At 34.2% G+C, this 8,666-nt stretch overlaps 1 non-coding gene across 1 annotated transcript; it reads right to left on the bottom strand.

Annotated features, from left to right (window-relative positions):
• Positions 1 to 3,627: 3,627 nt before the first annotated feature.
• On the bottom strand, positions 3,628 to 3,841 carry LOC126016838 (small nucleolar RNA U3). Its single transcript, XR_007498530.1, has one exon. It is a non-coding gene; the product is annotated as a small nucleolar RNA U3 (small nucleolar RNA).
• Positions 3,842 to 8,666: the final 4,825 nt, after the last annotated feature.

Genomic DNA, 8,666 nt, shown 5'->3' with positions numbered 1-8,666 from the left:
GATACATAAAGCTAGGGTTATTATTTCCTTTTGATAATATCTCCTTTTGATAATTAAGGTTTTAATGACTTAAAATACCTATTGAATTGATACCCTATCTATAACAAGCTATACACAGAGGGAACAGTTACACTAGCACTCTGGCGGGCAAAGGGGGAAGATATGGGACATATGATGGGAAAAGGGTGGAGGGAGGACAACCTTCATGGTGAGAATGGCCCTGATTCTTTGTCATTATGTTCCTTAAATAGTACTGTGAACAATTTTTTATTCACTTTGGCCACAATAAAAAAATTTTAAAAACACTTATTAGTTGTTTCAAGCCACTCTGCTCCAAAATGTGTATGCGACTCAAAATTATTATTGAAATAAATTTTAGTTCTATTTTAGTAAAAAAGAATTTATTTATATTAGACTTGGTTGTTAGTTGAAATATTATATTAATATATACATTATTATGCATAACTTATACATGATACTTTACATACACCTTGCAAATTATTGTAAAGGTATTCAGTGTACTCATAGATGACTGGCTACTGGACCTGCACTACTGGATCATCACTGAAATAGTTGGGAGACTATATCAGATACTGGGGATCACATTTGCGTTGGCCCTGGGCAACCAATGCAAACAGCAGGTGCATTGTTCTATTGCTCTGGCACAACAAATATTAAATATTATTGTAAAACTTCTGATAGTTTTTACTTAAACTATTTTATGCCAGCATTAATATATAATTGGATGTTATTCCATAATGTGCTGTATATTTTACATATGAGGAACAGGAAAAAAAGAAAAACACTTAATTACTTTATGTAAACAATAATATCATTTTTTTCTTAAGAACTAATCGCTGAGATATTCATGCTTTTCCTCTGTATAAGTCAAGTTTCACTGACATAACAGCAGTATTTAAAATAAAATTGAGCGGGTCAAATAGAAAGAAAACTAGTGAGTTGGGGTATTGAGTTTGAATATAACATGATAGCATTGTGAAAATGTTAACTTGTTGGAAATTATTTTTCTAAAGCTGCACTATCTTTTTAGGTTTGTAAAAATGTCAAATAAAACACTCAGGAAAATGGTTTACAAATGCGGGGCTCTTAAAAATAAGATACAAAAGATCAACGATAGCATTAAAAAGATTTAAGTTTAAAAATGGTGGAAGGAGATCAACTTTTCATTTCACTGTTATTTACAGTCAATTCAAGGTCCAATTTCAACCTTTCACAGAAACATGTATTGATTTTAATGGCATTTATGGGGATAAAATTTTCTTCAAACACCTTAACAAAAAGATTCCAAGAAAGTAGTTATGCCTATAATGGTGCTATCAGTCTATGACTCAAAACTGGAATTGTATAGTGAAAAAGAAAGTATTTGAAGAAAGACAATTCAGCTGGGTACTGAACACCTTGGTGCAAAAAAAAATCACCTTTATATTATCAAGTCCTACCTTTCAGCCAAACAATCAGTTGTTACTGTAAAAAGCATACAATTATATTATATTTTGCAGATCATAGTGTTTAAAGAAAATAATAATAAGTACACCTAATAGGTAACTTAGAAACTTTTTCTAAAATATATATAGAAAATAAATCTTTATTTGTATTGTGATTTAGAAAAGTTGACAGTTTTAAAGCTACAAAAATACAATTGATCCATTTTGACATTCATTAGTATATTTACCAAAGTTCACATGCCTACTATATATACTCTTATTTTAAATTTCTTTACCCCTTAACATGTTTGAACAAAATGCTTACAAACTTTCTAGCTGTCAGAAACAAATAGTCATTGAAAGGTAAACGAAGGAGATTTGAATACTATAAATGTATTCATGAAGAAAATGCATTCTCATTAAACAGGGCATTTTATAATTCTACTCTTCTCAGGAAATGTACATGATTATTTAAAATGTGAACTGTTTTTTTCTTGCATTTGTAGATTGAACTGTTGGATAGTCTATATATGGATCCATCTAAATATTAATATATTTAAATAAAAATGAGTATTTTTGTGACATTTGGATATCACTGTTTTGGCAGGGGCAAAATCGATCTTTAGATTATTTTGTTTAGACATTGGAAACTGTTCACATTGCTTTGCTTTTTAACTTGTCATGTCACATACACAAAATTCTCACTCCGTTTTGAACCTAACTATATCAAAATGCTGATTCCTTTCACTACTGGGAACACAGATTTGATAAGAATACTTGACTTAATATTTTCCATAAACTAAAAGATTTAACAGAATCATAATATAATAAATAAAGCAATCTTGGAGAGCCCAAAATATCAAAGATGTGCAATTTTAACTACATGTAATTAATATTGTATTCTTTTGTTATGTTCCCACCAATTTTTAAAAAGAACTGAGTTTGATAGAGATACTTCAGCAAGGTAAAAGAGACTTAATGAAAGATCTTATATATGCATATACCAAAAGTAGGGGAATTTTATGGATTTACTAGTACAAGGAAGAATGAAAAGCTATAACCAACAGTCTGTAAATACAGTTGGACTTAAGAACTTAGTATAACTAAAATAACTACATAATTCATATCTGTAATAAAAGGATAATTTTTGATCAAACAAAGTAGTAGAGTGGAGCTGAGTAGAGATATAAGCATGTTTAGTATAGTTCTATTTTTCCCCTAAATATCATTTTTGTATCTTTCAATTATCTTATTTACCTATATAATCAGTCTACCAAAACTCAACTGATATATTATACAGCATCATTAAACATGCTAATGTATTTTTAAATTATTTTTTAAGGGATTGAAGAGATACACAGGGGTAGGGAATTTGCCTTGCATGCTGTCAACCCAGGGGGAACTCAGTTTGATTCCAGGCATTGCGTATGTTCCCCCAGCCGCCAGGGGCAATTTCTGAGTGCAGAGCCAGGATTTACCCCTGAGCTCACGTGGGTGTGGCCCAAAAACCTATCAATAAATAGAGCTTAAAACGTAGATTATTTTTCACTCCCCACCTGATTTTGTTTTTTCTGTAAATTTTCCTATTATAAATATCCACTGGTTTGCTTTGTTTTGTGCTCACATCACAATGGGTAGTGCTCTGAGGCTACTCCTGGCATAGTCCTCAGAGCATTATATTGGGGTTGGAGATTGAACCTGGGTCTTACACATGCAATGTATGCTTTTAAGCTATTGAACTATCTGGCCATCTTGTCTTTATTTTTCTTGTCTATATATTAATTTTATATCTTTACATTGAACACATAGGCTAAATAATCCAATATTTCCTCTTTTAATTATTTTACTTAGAATAATTCCCTTAAAGTCTGTCCATTTTACAGTGAAAGGAAGAGATTTGTTTTATTTTCTCACACTGAATAATATGACATTGTATATGTGTGCATTTTTTGTTTATACACATAGCTATCAATAACCATTTTGGTTCATTCTATATGAATGCTTTGTTTGGGGACTTCAACCAATAGGGCTCAGGGTTTACATCTGCTTTTCTACTCAGGGGAGATTCATGGTGATACTTGGGGACCAAATGTGGTTCTTTGGATTGAACCTCTGTTGGTACAGATATGATAAATATTAAAAAACAAAAACAAACAAACAAAAAAAACCAACTTTCTTTTCAACCACTCAGACTGCATCCTCTCCCTCTATCCCTTCCAAAGGAAGGGAAGAACGATCATCAATGGCAAAAGGCAGTCACAGAAGCAACACCTAGAGCCGGCTTCACGTTCAGGAGAGGACGCTCTGACTCCTCCTCGTGGCTTCGGGTGCTCTGCACGATCAGAGAAACTTCTCTAGTCACATACTATAGAAATGATCCCTGAAAGAATAGTCTTTATGATAAATATTTTACTTCCAGTACTATATCCACATCCTATTGCTTCTTCTGTTTTTTAACTATTGAAAATAACAATCTAATTATTAGGAGGATTACATGTAAATGGTGGCATTAATTCTTTCATATCTTTGGTTAGAGAGACAATCTGTGGTAGCTCTTTTAACTTTTTAAGGAAGATCCACATAGTTCTCTAAAATAATTGAACATTCCTATAAAAGCTTTTTTCTCTATACCCTCTCCAATACTTCATATTGTTACTTCTAAAATAAGGCATTTTCTCAGATGGAACATAGTATATCAGTGTTTTCTTAGTTTGTATTTCACTGTGGATTGGTGATAAGTAATATATTTTTATTGATCATTTGTATATCTACTTTGGAAAGATTATCGATAATTCCCTTTATGTAAATTCAATGAGTACTTTAAATATATTTTATAGTAATTTCTTACCAAAAGGATTATATTGAAGTGTATTATATTGAGTAGGTTGTATTTCCATCTTTTATATTTTCTTTGCTATTCTCCATTATATCTTTACATTTATTTCTCCTTATTGTATATATCATACATGATCTTCCACACTACTATCACAGATTTTTTTAACCTCTGTTATTGTTTTATAGGTTTCAGGTCTCAAGTGAGGTTTGTTTTTATCCATTTTGAGTTAACTTTGTAAATGGAATTACAAATTACAGTATATTATTCTATGATGCAATGTCCAAATTTTCTATCAACACTTGTTGATAGCTCTCATTTTCATTTCAAAGTCTTAGGTTATTTTTCATAAATTAAAATTTTAATATCACCATTTATTTGTTGACCCTAAAATCAATTTTATTGATCCATGTGTTTATTTTACTCTAATATCAGACAGTTTTAATTACTGCCATATTTAGTTTTGAGTTAAGCAAAATAATGGCTCTATATTATATCTCCTATGATTACTATAACTATATGATATGGTATATAATTCTATAAAAAGTTAATATTTCTTATTATAATAGTAGGCATATAGCAAACACTTACAGAAATAAATTAAACCAGATACAACAGAGGAGTAAGCAATCAATATTTACAAATGATATGATAATATATGTGTATATATACACATTTATATATAACCCTGAAGACAGCATTATGAAGAACTTAGAGATAAGGTGCATAGAAAACTGCTGGGGTTCAAGGTGTGTCTCGGCTGAGGCGTGTGTTTTCTGTTGGAGTTGTGGACAAGAGAATTTTGCTGGTTTCCTTAGCTTGGCAGACATTTGGGGGCTTCCCCAGGCATCCCCTGACGGCTTGCCTCGGCTGAGGTGAGTGTTTGGGGGCCGGAGCGCGGCCGGTCCACTGCGCTTCGCGGCCGCGCACTCCACCTAGCCAATGAGTACCACCACAACACGTAGAAAAACCCACAGCGTAAGCGTGACAATGGGGAGACTACGCAGACCAACTTCAACCATAGAGAATGAAGATGGAAATTCTGATGACCCAACAATGGCCAACTACCTAAGCAGTCTTTCAGAAATGGAGTTTAGAGATGAAATATGGAGGTTGCTAACAGAAATCAAAGAAAGTATAAATCAGAACACTAATAAAAATCAAGAGAATATGAAGATAGAAATCAGAAAACTCCAAACTGAAATATCAGATCAGATAACAGGTCTGAAAAACTCAGTAGACGAATTGAAGAACATAATGGATGAGCTTTCCAACAGGTTAACAGCAGCTGAGGATAGAATTAGTGCTTTAGAAGACGAGATGCATAACAACTTTACACAGCAGAAGAGATTGGAAAAAAGCCTCAAATCAAATGATCAGACAATGGAAAATTTACTCAAAGAATATGAGCAGATGAAAATAGAAGTCTTTGATAAGCTCAACAGAAACAACTTTAGAATCATTGGAGTTCCAGAGACCCAAGAAGAAAATCTTCAGGAAGAATCAATGGTTAAGAACATCATCACAGAGAAACTACCAGAGCTAAAGAAAACATGTGACCAAATCCTGCATGCCCAAAGAGTACCAGCTAAAAAAGACCCCAGTAGAAACACCCCAAGACACATCCTAGTCACCATGATGAAACCCACCGATAGAGATAGAATACTGCAAGCAGCAAGATCGAAAAGGGAAATTACATTCCAGGGAGCATCCTTGAAATTTACAGCAGACCTATCACCAGAAACACTCAAGGCCAGAGGCAGTGGTGGGACGTAGTGGCAAAACTCAATGAAATAAATGCTTCGCCAAGAATACTGCACCCAGCAAAACCAAGTTTCAGGTTTGAAGGATGTATACACGGCTTCACAGATAAACAACAGCTCAAAATCTTTGCAGACTCAAAACCAGCCTTAAAAGAAAAACTGAAAGATCTACACTAAAAACAAGACAGAACAAAAAACACACCAAACTTCTACACAAAGATGGCAATAAATCCCATGACAATTATTTCTCTCAATGTCAATGGAATAAATGCACCAGTTAAGAGGCACAGAGTGGCGAAATGGATCAAAAAACTGAAGCCAACCTTCTGCTGTCTACAAGAAACACACCTGAATAGTCAGAATAAACATAGACTCAAAATCAAAGGCTGGAGGATCATTCAAGCAAACAACACCCTTAAAAAAGCGGGGGTGGCCATACTAATATCAGATGACACAAACTTTATACTCAGAAAAATTGTAAGGGACAAAGATGGATATTATGTACTAATCAAGGGATTTGTACAGCAAGAAGAAATCACTCTGCTAAACATATACGCACCGAATGAGGGGCCAGCAAAGTATTTAATACAATTGTTGACAAATCTGAAGAAGGATATCAATAATAACACAATAATTGTGGGAGACCTCAACACAGGCTTGTCAACACTTGATAGGTCAACCAAATGGAAACCCAACAAAAATATACTAGACCTGAAAAGAGAAATGGATGAAAGAGGCGTAGTAGATATATATAGGGCACTCTATCCTCAGAAACCTGGATACACATTCTTTTCCAATGTACATGGATCATTCTCCAGGATAGATCACGTGCTGGCACATAAAACATACCTCCATAAAATAAAAAAGATAGACATTTTGCAGGCTGCCTTTGCTGACCACAAGGCTCTGAAGTTAGATGTGAACTGCAAAGGGACACAGAAGAAAAAATTTAACACCTGGAAGTTAAACAGCCTTATACTCAATAACCAGTGGGTCCGAGATGAAATCAAGGAGGAAATCAAAAGGTTCCTGGAAACAAATGACAATAAAGACACAAACTATCAGAACTTATAGGACACAGCAAAAGCAGTACTGAGAGGAAAATTTATAGCTTTGCAAGCACACATCAGGAAGGAAGAAGGAGCTTACCTGAGTAGCTTAATGACACAGCTAATAGAACTAGAAAGTGCTCAACAAAAGGACCCAAAAATAGGGAGACAGAAGGAAATAACAAAGCTGAGAGCAGAAATCAACGAAGTGGAAACCCAAAAAACAATCCGAAAGATCAACGAAAGCAGAAGTTGGTTCTTTGAAAAAATGAACAAGATTGATAGACCATTGGCAAAACTCAGAAAGCAAAAGAAAGAGAGAAACTTGATAACGCATATTAGAAATGAAAAGGGGGAGATTACTACAGATACTGCAGAGATTCAAAGGGTATTCAGAGAATACTTTGAGAAACTCTATGCCACTAAATATGAGAACCTGGAAGAAATGGATAAATTTCTGAACTCATATAACCTTCCACAGTTGAATAAAGAAGAGGTAACATATCTAAACACCCCCATCACTATTGAGGAAATTAAAACTGTAATCAAAAATTTACCCAAAAACAAAAGCCCAGGCCCTGATGGATTCACGAATGAATTCTTTCAAACCTTTCAAGAGGAACTACTACCAATTCTGGCCAGGCTCTTTTATGAAATCGAAAAAACAGGAATACTTCCAAATAGCTTTTATGAAGCCAACATCACCTTAATACCAAAACCTGATAGAGATGCTGCCAAAAAAGAAAATTACAGACCAATATCCCTGATGAACACAGATGCAAAGATCCTCAACAAAATCCTGGCGAACAGGATCCAGTGCCTCATCAAGAAGATCATTCACTTTGATCAAGTAGGTTTCATCCCAGGAATGCAATGCTGGTTTAACATCCATAAATCTATCAATATAATACACAACATAAACAACAACAAAAATAAAAATCACATGGTCATATCAATAGATGCAGAAAAAGCATTTGATAAGGTTCAGAACCCATTCTTGATGAAAACTCTCAGCAAGATAGGAATAAAAGGAACCTTTCTCAATATAGTCAAAGCCATCTACCAGAAGCCAGTGGCAAATATTATCCTCAATGGAGAAAAACTAAAATCCTTTCCTCTAAATTCTGGTACAAGACAAGGCTGTCCTCTCTCACCACTCCTATTCAACATAGCACTGGAAGTACATGCTATAGCGATTAGGCAAGTAAAAGATATGAAGGGAATCCAGATAGGAAAGGAAGAAGTCAAGCTCTCACTGTGTGCAGATGACATGATACTCTACTTAGAAAACCCTAAAGACTCTACCAAAAAGCTCCTAGAAATAATAGATTTGTATAGCAAAGTGGAAGGCTACAAAATTAACACACAAAAATCAATGGCCTTTTTATACACTAATAATGATAGGGAAGAAATGGACATTAAGAGAACAATCCCATTCACATTAGTTCCACACAAACTCAAATATCTTGGAGTCAACCTGACTAAAGATGTGAAGGTTCTATACAAAGAAAACTACAAAACACTGCTCCAAGAAATAAGAGAGGACACGCGGAAATGGAAACACATACCATGCTCA

Source organism: Suncus etruscus, chromosome 8 (assembly GCF_024139225.1).
Source record: "Suncus etruscus isolate mSunEtr1 chromosome 8, mSunEtr1.pri.cur, whole genome shotgun sequence".
NCBI classification, from domain to species: Eukaryota; Metazoa; Chordata; class Mammalia; order Eulipotyphla; family Soricidae; genus Suncus; species Suncus etruscus.
This window is presented reverse-complemented; position numbering and strand designations above follow the sequence as displayed.